This window comes from Choloepus didactylus, chromosome 8 (assembly GCF_015220235.1).
Source record: "Choloepus didactylus isolate mChoDid1 chromosome 8, mChoDid1.pri, whole genome shotgun sequence".
Classification (NCBI taxonomy): Eukaryota; Metazoa; Chordata; class Mammalia; order Pilosa; family Megalonychidae; genus Choloepus; species Choloepus didactylus.
The window spans coordinates 97916556-97930727 of NC_051314.1; the positions used below are offsets into that span (position 1 = coordinate 97916556).

The following is a 14172-nucleotide window of genomic DNA, read 5'->3' on the forward strand; positions in this document are numbered from 1 at the left end:
CACAAGATTCACTGTTTTATACATTCCCACCTTTTAACCTCCAACTTTCCTTCTGGTGACATACGTGACTCTGAGCTTACCCTTTCCACCACCTTCACATACCTTTCAGCACTGTTAGTCATTCTCACAACATACAACCATCACCCCTATCCTTAAACACCCAAATGTTTAAGTTGACCCTAATTGAACATTCTGCTCATAATAAGCAAACACTCCCCCTTCCTTAGCCTCATTCTATATCCTGGTAACTTGTATTTCATGTCTATGAGTTTACATGTTATAATTAGTTCATATCAGTGAGATCCTGCAATATTTGCTTTTATGTTTCTGTCTTATTTCACTCGATATAGTGCTCTCAAGTTTTCTTCATCAACCCCTTTCTTTTAAGATGGTTTTGTTCACATACCATACATTCAATCCTAAGTAAACAATCATTGGTTCCCTGTATAGTCATGTATTTATGTATTCAGCACCACCGCCACTATCTATATAAGGACATCTCCATTTCTTCCCTAAGGAGGAGGAAGAGTCAAAGAAGGCAGAGAGACAAAAGAAAAAGAAAAAAGAAAGACAGAGAGAAATAAAACAACAACAAAAAAAAATATGACAGCTAGAAAGCAACAAAAGAAAAGATAGCATTAACCTAAAGTAGGATAAAGAGATAACATCGCCAATGCCAGGAGTCCCAGATCCTTCCCCTATTCCTCCCCCATATGCATTTAACTTTGGTATATTGCCTTTGTTATATTAAAGGAAGCATAATACAATGTTTCCATTAATTATAGTCTCTAATTTGCATTGAGTGTATTTCCCCCCCAATCCCACCCTATTTTTAACACCTTGCAATGTTGACATTCATTTGTTCTACCTCATGTAAAAACATATTTGTACGTTTTATTACAATTGTTGAGCACCCTAGGTTTCCCTGAGTTACACTGTCCCAGTCTTTATCCTTCGTCTTTTGTTCTGGTGTCCCACATGGTCCTAACCTTCCTCTTTCAACTATACTCACAGTCGTCTTTGTTCAGTGTACTTACATTGCTGTTCTACTATCTCCCAAAATTGTGTTCCAAATCTCTCACTCCTGTCTTTTCCTTTTTGTCTACAGTGCTTCCTTTAGTGTTTCCTGTAGAGCAGGTATCTTGTTCACAAATTCTGTCATTGTCTGTTTGTCTGAGAATATTTTAAGCTCTTCCTCATATTTGAAGGACAGTTTTGCTGGATATAGAATTCTTGGTTAGTGGTTTTTCTCTTTCAGTATCTTAAATGTATCTCCCCACTTCCTTCTTTCCTCCATGGTTTCTATTGAGAAATCCACACATAGTCTTATCGAGCTTCCTTTGTATGTGATGGATCGCTTTTCTCTTGCTGCTTTCAGGATTCTCTCTTTATCTTTGACGATTGATAATCTGATTATTAAGTGTCTTGGCATGGGCCTATTCAGATTTATTCTGTTTTAGGTATGCTGCACTTCTTGGATCTGTAATTTTATGTCTTTCATGAGAGATGGGAAATTTTCATTGATTATTTCCTCTATTATTTCTTCTACCCCCTTTCCCTTCTCTTCTCCTCCGGAGACACCAATGACACATACATTCTGGACTTTCATTTTGTCCTTGAGTTCCCGGAGACATTGCTCGTATTTTTCCATTCTTTTCTCTATCTGTTCTTTTGTGTGTAGGCTTTCAGGTGCCTTGTTTTTTTTGGATTCATCACCCTTATTTATGTTCAAGCAAAATAGTAAGAATGAGGATGTTCTAGTTGTTTATAAGCTGATTTTTCTGGAGACTATTACAGCACTGCATTTACAAGTTCCTGAGTGTTTTCTTCTGCCTCTTGAGATCTGCTGTTGTATGTTTCCATTGTCTTTCATCTCTTTTGTTGTGCCTTTCATTTCCTTAGATTCTGCCAATTGGTTTCTTGAACTTTCAATTTCTACCTTATGTACGCCCAGTGTTTTCATTATACAGCCTATCTCTTTTGCCATATCCTCCCTAAACTTTTTGAATTAACTTAGTATTATTTGTTTAAGTTCCTGTAATCTCAGTTGAATTGTAAGTTTGTTCCTTTGACTGGGCCATAACTTCTTTTCTCTTAGTGTAGGTTATAGTTTTCTGTTGTCTAGGCATGGTTTCCTTGGTTACCCCAATCCGGTTTTCCCAGACCAAAATGGGCTCTGGTCCCAGAAGGAAGAACTATTCAGTATTTGGTTTCCCTGAGGGTATGTCTTGGAAAATTGGTACACCCTTTGAGGCCTAGGGTCACTGTGCTTTTCTGCCCAGCAGGTGGTGCCTGTCAGCCTGTAACTCCAGACTGGTGTAAGGAGGTGTGGCCTGTGGCTATTTTCTCCCAGGCTCTGAAGTCTGGTTCTGAATGGAAGGTGGGTAGTAGAGCTGGGCCCCACCCCTTTCCTCTTAGGGAAGATAGACCCCCTGGGGAGATATCATTTGCATTTCAGTGGTCTCTTTCTGCCTGTGCTATCTCCACCCTTGTCTGGGTCAGAGCACTGGGAACTGAAAATGGCTGAGGCTTTTCTCCACTGAGCCAAAACAGGAACAGAAAGCTCTCTTCAGGGCCAGTCCAGCTCTCCAAGGTCAGTCTTCACCCAAAGCTTCTGTCTGCTTGTTGGGGATTCGTATGGAGCAGTCCACACTTGCTAATTAAATCCCCAGTTGGAGGTCAGCTGTGCTGTATTCGCTTGCTCAGAGAGAGCTGCTATCTGGCTCCACGAGGCTTTGCAGCTTGGGCTGTGGGGGGATGGGGCTCCTGGCTTAGATCTGCAGTTTTCACTTACAGATTTTATGCTGCGATCTCAGGCATTCCTCCCAATTCAGGTTGGTGTATGATGAGTGGATGGTCATGTTTGTCCACCAACAGTTATTCTGGATTATTTACTTGCTGTTCCTGGTTGCTTATTAGTTGTTCCAGGGGGACTAACTAGCTTCCACTCCTCTCTATGCTGCCATCTTAGCTCTCTCCCAGAGATATATTTTAAACATCTTATTTAAGTAAGTATCTATGGCTATGTTTTAAAATTACCTAATCATGTATGTTTATGAAAATTTCATTGGATTCATCACCCTTATTTATGTTCAAGCAAAATAGTAAGAATGAGGATGTTCTAGTTGTTTATAAGCTGATTTTTCTGGAGACTATTACAGCACTGCGTGTACAAGGCTGTTAAATCCCTTGGAGAATACAATTAAGATTCAACTGACTTTTGAAATTGTAATGAAGACCTACCAAAAATTATTATGTGCTCAATCTGTAGCCAGGAAATGTAAGCTACAGATCTGTTTCTGCAACTGGTCATGAGGTCTTAGCTGGTATTAAATAACTTTCTTTCTCTACTATTCCTTCTACATTTCACCTGGCTTTAGCCAGGAGGTCAGTTAGTCAGGTTTCCTTGCTTAGAGTCTTCTTGTACAGAGTGGCTATGGTCTTCCTTAATCTTAATCATCAAGGAAAGTTGTTTAAGAAGAGCTGTTGGCTTTCATTTGTACTATCCCTGGTTTGAATTTTGTAGCAGTAATCCTGTTTCTCAGGGGTCACAACTGAAATTGCTCCATAAAACAGGACACATAAAGTAGACTGAGTAGAGAATATTGTAACTAGGAAAGGACATGCCTTCATGTCCTTCCTGAGCTGGCCGCACAAATGGCTATGGGGATCAGATATTACATAGCTCAGTTTGTATATAGTCTAACCTATGGATATTCATTCATTGTTCGCTAGAGACCAGTAGTGAACCAGGAACTTTTTCTGGAAAAGAGAGTATTTATTTCTGGAGGAATATGTCCTTCCTCAAAAACATCAAGGGTCTTAGTTGTGATTTTTCTATTACGGATTGCTATAGGCTTCATATAACATTCACATATGTTACTGATCCTACAAACACTACTGGATTGGCTTGGATATTAAGATCAAGCAGCAGAACTATTTTCATTACATCTTGGACCAGCTGCAGATCCTTCTCTTGTTCTGGGACCTACTCAAAACTGGCAGCTTTTTATAATAAATGAACTTGACTATGTGACCCAAAAAGGGTATATTATGCCACTAAAATCCCAAAGGTCTTCTAGGCCTTGTGCCTCCCGAATGGTAGGGAAAGAGGGGCCAAGGTACAACTACTTTTCCTTTACTTTGCATGAAATATTCCAAAATGACCCAGCTCACTGGATCCTTAGGAAGTGGTAGGCCTTAAATTTTATAAGATTTAGTTCTCACCCTTTGACTAAGTTACCTGAAGTGCCTTCTTTTTTTTTTCTTTTTCTTTTCTTTTTTTAGGTCCTATTAGTGTATCATATTCAATATGCCAATCAGCATTCTCAGTGTAATGAGCCAGTGAGATGTTAAGTGGGATGGCGAAGTGGTCTATGGAATAAGAAGAGGCTTTAGCTATTATTTATCGCTCTCTACTTCCACTTTCGTTTTGACTTTAGCCAGAACTTAGTTGGTAAGTGTTCCTGGCTTGGCATCCTCTTTGTGCAGTTGCTGTGTCTTACAATCATCTAAACACTGGGCATAGTAGTATTAGAAGGAGCTCCTGAGTTTTACCTTTACTCTTCCTGGTTCCTAGTTTGTTTATCTTGCAGTAGGCTGGTAAAAGTGTACTACTGTCTCTGACAGGTGAAAACAAACCTTCTGTTATTCTATTTTGGTATTCAGTGCTTGTTCAGAAGGAGAACTATGCATTCTTTATATTAGTAATTGCATATTATTGCCAGGCAGTATGTTGATTTGCTCCAGTAAGACCACATCAGTAATTGAAGTCACCACCTAATTTAGCTTATGATTATTTGCTGCTATTCTCTCATAACCACATTTCTGCACATGCTAAACTGGATAATTAATGAATCTAAATCACAAGACTTGCATCCTTTAAGTTGTTATGATGGCACAAACTCCTGCAATTCCTCAAGTAATGTGATACTGGCATTTTGTTTACTCAGTCATAGGCAAGAGGAATACAGTGGCATGGCCTTTCCTATCACAATAGCCTTTACTACATGGGAGTGAATGTGGAGGTTCTGCCATTTGCTGAATACATAATTGAAGCTTTAAATTTAGGGACTAGGGAAATAACCAATGAATGGGTTTAGGGTATCCCTAGGACTTCTATGAGGCAAACTCAGGTCAGAATGCCATTTAGCCCCCACTCTGACCAGTGGTGTACGGTGACATTGCAGAACCCCAGGCATTAGTGCTAGCTTAGAGCCTAGACACAGTTACACAGATAAAATGTCCACAAATCCCTTTAGGAAAGATTCAGTTATAAAGAATGTTGCCAATTTGGGGTCCTCTCTTGGTGACGTCCAGCCCCCCTGCATTCAGGGGGCTCTGGGTCTTTGAATTGACTCGGCTTGGAATTGTTTGGGAGGCAATGAAATAAGCATCATAACTTTTGTCATGCTGCTGGGCACTAGATCTGAGTTTGTTTGTTCTGTTTTACAAATCAAATATGACCTTGGAATTGCTTATTTATTTCATTCCTGAAACTTCATATTTTAACCAGCATCAGAGACCTTTTCATGTCTTCATGTTCTCTGTGATCTGATTACCACATTTGTACTACTGTCTTTTATGTTGATTATGCTGCCTGGTTTCAGCCACTTTGGGCTCCAATGAAACTTGCTGAGATTAGAAAACCTATTTCATTTACTGCAAACCTGAATAGGTTAACTGGTCTAGAGAGAACAGCCAGTAATTAACTTTTAAAGATTCTGGTGTTTTCTCACCAATGTCTCTTTGCAGCAAGGATGAAGGGAGAGCTATTTGAGTTCTAATGCACAAAGAATGAAAGGGTGAACGGGTGAGATGCACAGACAATTGAGCATTTCAATATTCAAAAGAGTTGAATTCCTTCCTCTACATCGCACCAAGACATGTCTGTCCTCTCTGTGTCATTTGGCATAGGCCAGTATTAGGCAAGCTGATGAAATGCCTAAATTGGCACATTGAATGCAGTACCTTGGGTGCTAGCATTCATGTTAATAAATTCAGCTCTCCCCAAATTAAATTTGGATGAAGACTGTTCTGGTTTGCTAATACTGCCCTTTTGCAAAACACTAGAAATGGATTGGCTTTTATAAAGGGGGTTTATTTGGTTACAGAGTTACAGTCTTAAGCCCATAAAGTGTCCAAGGTAAGGCATCAATAATAGGGTGCCTTCACTGGAGAAAGGCCTTTGGTTACAGAGTTACAGTCTGAAGGCCATAAAAGTGTCCATGCTATGGTGTCAACAATATACCTTCATCAAAGGAAGGCCAGTGGCATCCAGGAAAACCTCCATAGGCTGAGAAAGCACTTGGTGGCATCTGCTGATCCCAGGTTGAGTTCTAGCTCCTCTCCCATTTCCTGTGCATTCTTCAAAATGTTGCTCTTGCGGTGTTTGTCCTCTCTTAGCTTCTCTGGAGCAAAAGTCTGCTTTCAATGGCAGTCTTCAAACTGTCTTTCTCACTTGCCCTCTAAAATGTCACTCAGAGCTGCTCCAGCATCTGTGCTGTATGGCTCTTTTTAAAGTACTCCAGTGATCCAGTTAAGATCCACCCTCAATGGGTGGGGCAACACCTCCATGGAAAGTATCCAATGAAAGGTCTCACCCACAGCTGATTGAGTCACATCTCCATGGAAACACTGAGTCAGCAGTTTCCAACCTAATCAACACTAATACATCTGCCCCCACAAGATTGCATCAAAGAAAATGGCATTTGGGTCCATAATACATCCAAACTGGCACAGAGACCAATCAAAATTGTCTAGATCTTTCAAAAACCATTTCCACAAATATTTTTTAGATTAAAAAAAATTATCAGTTAGTGGAGTTCTTCACTTCCTTGCCTCCTCTGTCTTGTATGTTTTTCACCCATGCCATGTTGAGTTCTTATCCTGAGTGCTGAAGCAACAATGAGAGAAGGGGCATGAATGGATTTATGTATTTCTCTTTCCAGAGTAAGCATAGCCTCAGGCAAAGAAGACTGTGTGCTGTTTCATAGTGATTTGGTATTTTGAAGTTTTCCATTTTTTTCCAATTTTTCTTAGATATCAGTGTTAAATTTGTCAGTCTCTTACTTCTTCCTGATCACTGCTTTAATGTAGACATAAGTGTTCTGTTGAGATTGTGTGAGTTCACTTGGGGCAACTTGGAGACCCACAGGGTTAGTTTTTTTTTGTTTTTTGTTTTTTTTTTTTTTTGGTTTTTCACAATCTCAGAGAGTGAGAGATTTGTCAGCAGGTTATAATGAGGCCCTGAGATATATTCCATGGTTTGAGGGGAAGGTTTTTGGATTGAAACATTTCATTTCCTTTTCATAAACTTCTTTTAAGTTATTCAGAGCAACCATTTTCCTTAACAGTCTAAAAACTCTATATGCTCTGTATTTTGTTAAAGGAGTAGCTATTTGCTCTGACAAAGCTTCACCATCTCTGTGCACATGATTTAAAATGGCTGCAATTGATAACTTGATAATTTGTTTTGCTGTTTTGTAACAGTAGCTGCTAGGTCCCCTTCCTGGTGTGTTAAGTGGATTTTTTAATTTCCACTGGACCACTTGAGGTCAATAAATAATCCAAATACCACATATTTACCTCAGATTCTTTTGCCTGAATTTTCACCCTGGTTCCACTTTCTCTATTTGTGTAATCCTTTAGTTGCAAATACTGGAAGCCAACTCTCACTAGTGTAGGCGAAAAGCAGTTTATCCAAAGTATACCTGTTTGTTCTTAGAATAAAAAGAAAATCTGGGCCACTAGGGCAGGTTAGGGAACCAAATGGAGATTTTTTAAAACTATTTCTAGGGCATATCATTCAGTTAACTCCAACTGCTTTCTGTCTCTGTGAATCTTTGCTCAAGGTTCAAATTGGTCTTGACTGAGTCACATCTTCACCCACTCTATGGCCATGGCAGGGGAGGAATGGCAGGGGAATGGTCCTGAAATGAGTCCCTCCAGACACACATCTAGCAGGGTGGATCACATCTCCAAAGTGGGGTTGCAAGGCAGACAAACAAACAAACAAGAATATCCATTCTATTAGTTTCCTACGGCTGCTATAGCAAAGTACCACGAACTGGGTGGCATAAAAAACAGATATTTATTCTTTGACAGTTCTGGAGGCTACAAGTCTGAAATCAAGGCTTTGGCAAGGCCGTGCTCCCTTTGAAATCAAGGTGTTGGCAGGGCCATGCTCCTTCTGAAGTTTTTAGGGAAGAATCCTTCCTTGTCTCTTCCAGCTCTTGTGGCCTGAGTATTCCTTGGCTTCTGGCAACATCACTTTCCAGTCTCTGTGTCTGTCTTCACAAAGCTGTCTCCTCTCTCCTGAGACTCCATCTTCACATGGCATTCTCCTCTCCATGGTCTCTGTCTCTTTGTCGCTTCTTATAAGGACACTAGTTACACTGAATTAAGAGCACCTGCCCCCTACTCCAGTATGCCCTCTTCTTAACTAATTACATCTGTAATGACCCTATTTCTAAATAGGGCTGCATTCTGAGGTACAAGGGCTTAGGATTTCAACATTTTTTTTGGGGGGGAGGCCCAATTGACTCCCCACTAAACAAATGATTCGGCCACTCATAATGTTTATTTTTAAGAAGGCTACCATGGTGTTTAAAATATGTGACTCATATAGTGCAACAATGAGAATATTTTTGTTGCTAGTTGTGTTCAGTTCCTAAATAGAATTATTGAAATGTGAGGCATATCCAGAAAAATAGAATCCATGTCTATAAAAATTATATAATCAATTTATGAAAGAGAATGTGTGGTTCAGCTAGTTTCTTTAAACTTTGGAGAAGTGGAGCAAGGTGGATGAAAGTAGGAACAAAAGTAAATGCTCTTGTATTACAGGGAAAGATTTTTGTTAGACATTTTTTTAAAAAAAGAAATTTCTAGGGTTATTAATGGAGAAGAAAGAAGCTGCTCAGCAGGCAGATATTGAAAACAACAATAATAGCAACATGAGCCTCAAAGGCATATAATTAGCTTACGGAAAAAAATGGTTTACACCAGCAATTTTCAACCCTGGCTGTGTATTAGAATCATCTTTTTAAAATTACAAAAGCCCCATCACCATCCCCAGAAATTTAATTGTGGGACCTAGTAGGACTGCTGTATTGTACAATTTCATGGGAAATTGTAATTATGTATATTGTGCCCCTTGGAGTTGTACAGTGCACAGCTAGTGCAGCTAGAAGCAGTGGTCTGGCATCAGCATTTTAAAAAGCTCTCTGGGTTTTTTGTTTTTGTTTTTTTGTTTTTTTTTGAGTGCTCAGACAGACTTGCCAACCACTGAGTAACTCTTAATCCTATACCCAGCTTTAGAATACCTTTTTGTGATTATTCTTTGAAGTTCTCTTTGAGTTAAATGTGATCTCACTTGTTTACAAATACAGAGAGTAGAATTAGGAGTACTGAATACACACAGAATTATTTGCTTCAGACTGTACCTCTGATGAATGACTCTTTAAGGGCAAGTGTAGGAAGAGGTGGATGTGGAGCAAGTCAGTAACATTGAAATATTCAGATCTGTTAATGGCAAATGGCTAATTTTGATTTATCTTCATTAACAGCATATGGAGTAAGAAACCGTCAGTAAGTAGATAACTTCTTATGTGTCTGGCACAATCCATATTACCTGATTATCACCCTTTATTTTATTTTCATATTTTTAAAGGATAGACGTGTATTAATTTAGGAAAATATGGAAAATAAGTTTTGATTATTCACAGCCAAAATTTTTAAAGAGATTTGTTTTTTTTTCAGTTTTGATTTTTGAAATGTGTTTTATATATAATGTATTATAAATAAATGATGAAGTGATGTCACCAAGATGTTGGGGTGAACCACTTCAGGGTTCCATCCCACAACAGAAACTTTAAACTACAAACAAAATCTGACAGAACCATCTTTCTCAAAATTCTGTAAAAAAGTTAATGAGTTTCAGTGACTGGGTGGTAGCTGAATCAAGAAAAAGGCAACTTAGAAGCGGTAGGAAAATCTCATGGTGTCGTTGCGCCAATCTGGCTTGGTGTGGGCCCAGCCTGTGCTTCCAGTGTGATTCTCTGGTCTCGGTTATGGAGGGAGCAGAGTAACCCTAGGAACAGGACATCCTAAGATTCGTGTATATCTGTGCCTTAGTGTCTTTTGGAGCCTTAAAGGACTGAACCAGGACAGTTGTCACAGGTATGCTGTCCTAGAACTTATTCTGCATGTAGAGGCAGCTGGAATCCTGGGCAGCAAGAATACTGTAGGGGAACAGTCAAATAACAGCTGCCTGGGGCAAAGGATTGTGGACTGTTAGATATACAGTGTAGTACCCAGGACTGGGAAGAAACACTATTTCCTAGGAGAAAATGGACATTCAGATTTATGTAAATAGAGTAATTCCTAGGATCATGCATGCATGCCCAGGACAAGATGCGTACTTAGAACAGACCAACAAGGACCCTACGCTTTTGCTTTGCACTGTTTTTTAAACTCATTGTTAGGCATTTGCATAAGCCAATCTGCAAAGATTGGGAAAGATGCTTTCTTTTTCTTTTTTGCTAGTTCCTAGCATTCCAGAAAATCTCTGTCATAACACGAGCTAGTCACAAGCTTAAGGAATAGATGCCTGAAATTCCAGCGATAACACAATAAAATATCAAATGTCCAGTGTACAACAAAAGATTGCAAAGCATGCAAGGAAACAGGCATGATGGCCCGTTCAAAGAAGCAAGATAAAGCATTAAAAACCATTAATGAAGAGGATCAGACCTTGGGCGTACCAGACAAAGACTTGGAAAATAATGGTCCTAAATATGCCTGAAGACCTAAAGAAAAATGCAGACAAAGGACTAAAGGAAAATAACAGATGAACATGAGAGACTAACAACAAATAGATAGACTAAGTTGTTAAAAGGAACCACAGAGTTGAAACCCAGCAAAAGAAATAAAAAATTCCCTAGAGGGATTCTATAGTTCAAATTGGAGCTAGCAAAATAGAGAATCAGTGAACTTGAAGATAAAACAATTGAAATTATTCATCTGAGGAGCAGAAAGAAAAAAGAAATAAAGAAAAATGATCAGAACCTGAGAGTCTGTGAGACACCATCAAGTGTACCAATATACACACTATGAGAGTCCCAGAAGGAGGTGGAAAGAGGGAGAGGGGTAGAAGAAATATTCAAAGAAAATGACTGCAAACTTCCCAAATTTAATGTCAGATATGAATATACCCATCCAAGATGTTCAACAAACTTCAAACAGGATAAACCCAAACAGATTTACACCAAGACACATTATAATCAAGCTGTTGAATGCCAAAAAAAAAAAAAAAAAAAAAGATGAAAAGACGTAAAATGCTTGTTTTTTAAAAATAGCCCTTTTCCTGACAAAAGGAAAGAATAATCAGTCTAGGAAGAAGCTGAGGAAGTCTGGCGTTGGTGATTTTGATACTTATTCCAGAGGTGGCATTTTATTTCAAATTTATAAGGCTTTCTTTTTGGGGTTTGGGATGTTGTATAACTCTTAAACTTACTGTAAAATGTTCCAGTTGTTGACTTGGATTTTTCCCAAATATGAATTGATTGTTTTATCTTTTTTGGTTCTGCCTCTGAATTTATTATGTGCTTTTGTTGAATCCTTAATACCTTGTTTTACAGAGGGATAACTGTAAAAATTTGGAAAGCTTGCAGTTTGTGAGACATTCAAGCTTCTGTCACAAGAGGTATGTATGAAGATATTGATATTAATTGAACTCAAAGGAGTAGTCCTGAATATTTTGATACTATTGTATGTGTGCTGTGTAAGGTTGGTTTATAACTTTATTCTTAGGGAATGCCTGAAAGTCTGATATTGACACTTGGACAAGATAAGAATGAAATGTACCAGTTAGTTATTTATAATGTTCTGTTTAGTGTTCGTAATGGTCCTGGAGACACTGAGGCTTGCATGTCTACATGGACTGATAGTTTACAATTTACGTAATGGTTGCTCAGCCTGACTTGGTGATGTGAACAACAGGGTATAAAAGATCCCACTTAAACTTTTGCCTAGTCCCTCTGAAGTCAAGATGCATCCTGTGCAACTGAAAGTCATGCACTTTTCAGTGATTGCTTGTGCTTTTTCTCTGCTGTACCATATTCTTTAGCTTTATTAAAGCCTTATGTGAATACACTCTGGGGAGTCTTGTAAGTCTTTCAAGTATCTGACCCTGTGTTATCCATGCACATGCTATTTGTACTTTGTTCTTTACTTGTTAGGCAGTTAGGAATTAATAAACAAAAAGTGCACCTAAATATAAATTATTATATGGTATACTTGCACACAACAATTTACATGTCTGTGTTTAAATCCATATTTTACTGCTTGTAAACTATTTGCTTTTCACTTTTGTTATTGCTAAACTTGTATTTTTCTCTATCAAAAGTATCATACTTTTTGAACTACAAGATGCCTGCTTTTTTGTGTGTGTGAAGAAAAGGCAAATGGAGTACAATTTAAAGCACTATTAACTTTCATAGGGTTAGTTCAGATGATTTGCATATTGTAATAGCTTGGAATAGCATTCGTCTAGCATTTAAATCAACCTTAAGTAGGTTCCTGATTCTAAAAGCTCCTTTTCATATTATAATGAAAAAATGAGATGACAGTTTTATTGGTAATACTTCATAAAATGAAATTGACTTTCATTTGCTAACAAAGAATGCCAATGAGTTTATGTAACTGTTACGTTTAAACTTGTATTTTCAGACTTGTGCAGCTGCTTGTATTCTGTGCTAAAATGTTATAATTGATGGATTAACCTATTAATTTTTAGTGCTATGCATCCATTTAGTGCTGAGATACTTTTATATCATCATAGAAATATATTTTAATCTTTCTTATGGAGTTGTTTCAATTTTTATCTTTAAATTTCATTTTTACTTAATGGAAGGATATTCTCCCCTTTCTATCTAACTTATTTGTAAGCTAAACATCTTTAAAAGCATTGTACTTATAAATCTTGGCAGGACTTTGTCACTGTTAATGGAAAAAGCTTTAATTAGGGGAAAAAAGAAAAAAAAACCTTTTGAAATAAGATGCTCAATTTTTCCACTTATCGAAAATATTATTTTGTAAATGTTGCAAGATAAATTTTTCTATCAGCTGTAAACATTTGCAAATACTGTACTTTTTTGTCTTAAATATTTATTTTCCCATGCAATTGTATTATGGTTTAAATAAATATGTCAGTGTAGCATCTTTGCTTTTGTTTTACTTCTGGGTATATGATAATGTTCAGAGAGTTTAGAATCTGTAAAACATTGTTTCACCTGTCAATGATACACAGAAAGGCAAGTGTTCTTATCTAGTAATTCATGGGTGTTCTTCCTTGCTTATTCAATATATATAAAATATTTTGAAAAGTTTGAGTTAGCCAAATTAATTTCTAAATATCTCAACAGAAACTCACTGTTCAAAGTACTCATTTGTTAAAATAATTTTGTAAAATTAAGGCACCGTTTGTAGTATGAATCTTCATCCCTAATTTCCCTGATAACTTATTAGGCTTTTTCATTGATTGGAATACCTGATTCACTTTTGAAGTCATTGTACATATTTTGATCTTGGTCTGTATTCCTTGAACTATAAAAATTTGTAAGTCTTTGCTGTGGGTGGGAGAAGGACTTATACTTATGTATGTAGCAATCATTTCCACAGAGCTTAAATGGAAAGGAGCATTACAGTGGGTAGACTGTAAAGAATAAATCAGAAAAAATGATTTCTTAGTAAAGCTGTTCTTCAGGGGAATCTTTAATTACTAGTGATAGAAATCCAACATGTACCAAACTAAGCAAAAAATATTTTTTTTCTTTCTTGTTTTATATTTAAAGCATAAGCTGGCTCACAGTATGGAAGGAAAGGTTTCAGGAACCAGGAAAATGGATCTTATCAACAGGAAGTGGGAACTGAAATGTTACCTTCATCATTCCTCTCATTTTCTTTCTCTCTATAGACTCTTATCTTCTCAAGCTTGTCTATATGGCCAGGATTGTGATCCAGGAGGACAGCCTCATCTCAAATGCTCCTCCTAAAGAATCCTGGGGAAGGCTGGTGACTGATTCAGCTGAATCATATGACTGGGTATTAGGATTGCTCTGTGGAGCCATCCTATAATAGGGAGATAGAAAGGGGCAGAGTAATATTATT

The 14172-nt window shown here is 37.8% G+C and overlaps 1 protein-coding gene across 1 annotated transcript in view; it reads left to right on the plus strand.

Annotated features, from left to right (window-relative positions):
- The first annotated feature begins 11673 nt into the window (after nucleotides 1-11673).
- The window catches only part of LOC119542850 (sucrase-isomaltase, intestinal-like), a 180421-nt gene continuing 177922 nt past the window's right edge, over nucleotides 11674-14172 (plus strand). Inside the window, exon 1 of the mRNA XM_037847477.1 lies at nucleotides 11674-11707. The gene's annotated coding sequence lies outside the window, so the exon portion shown is untranslated. The remainder of the gene's footprint in view (nucleotides 11708-14172) is intronic.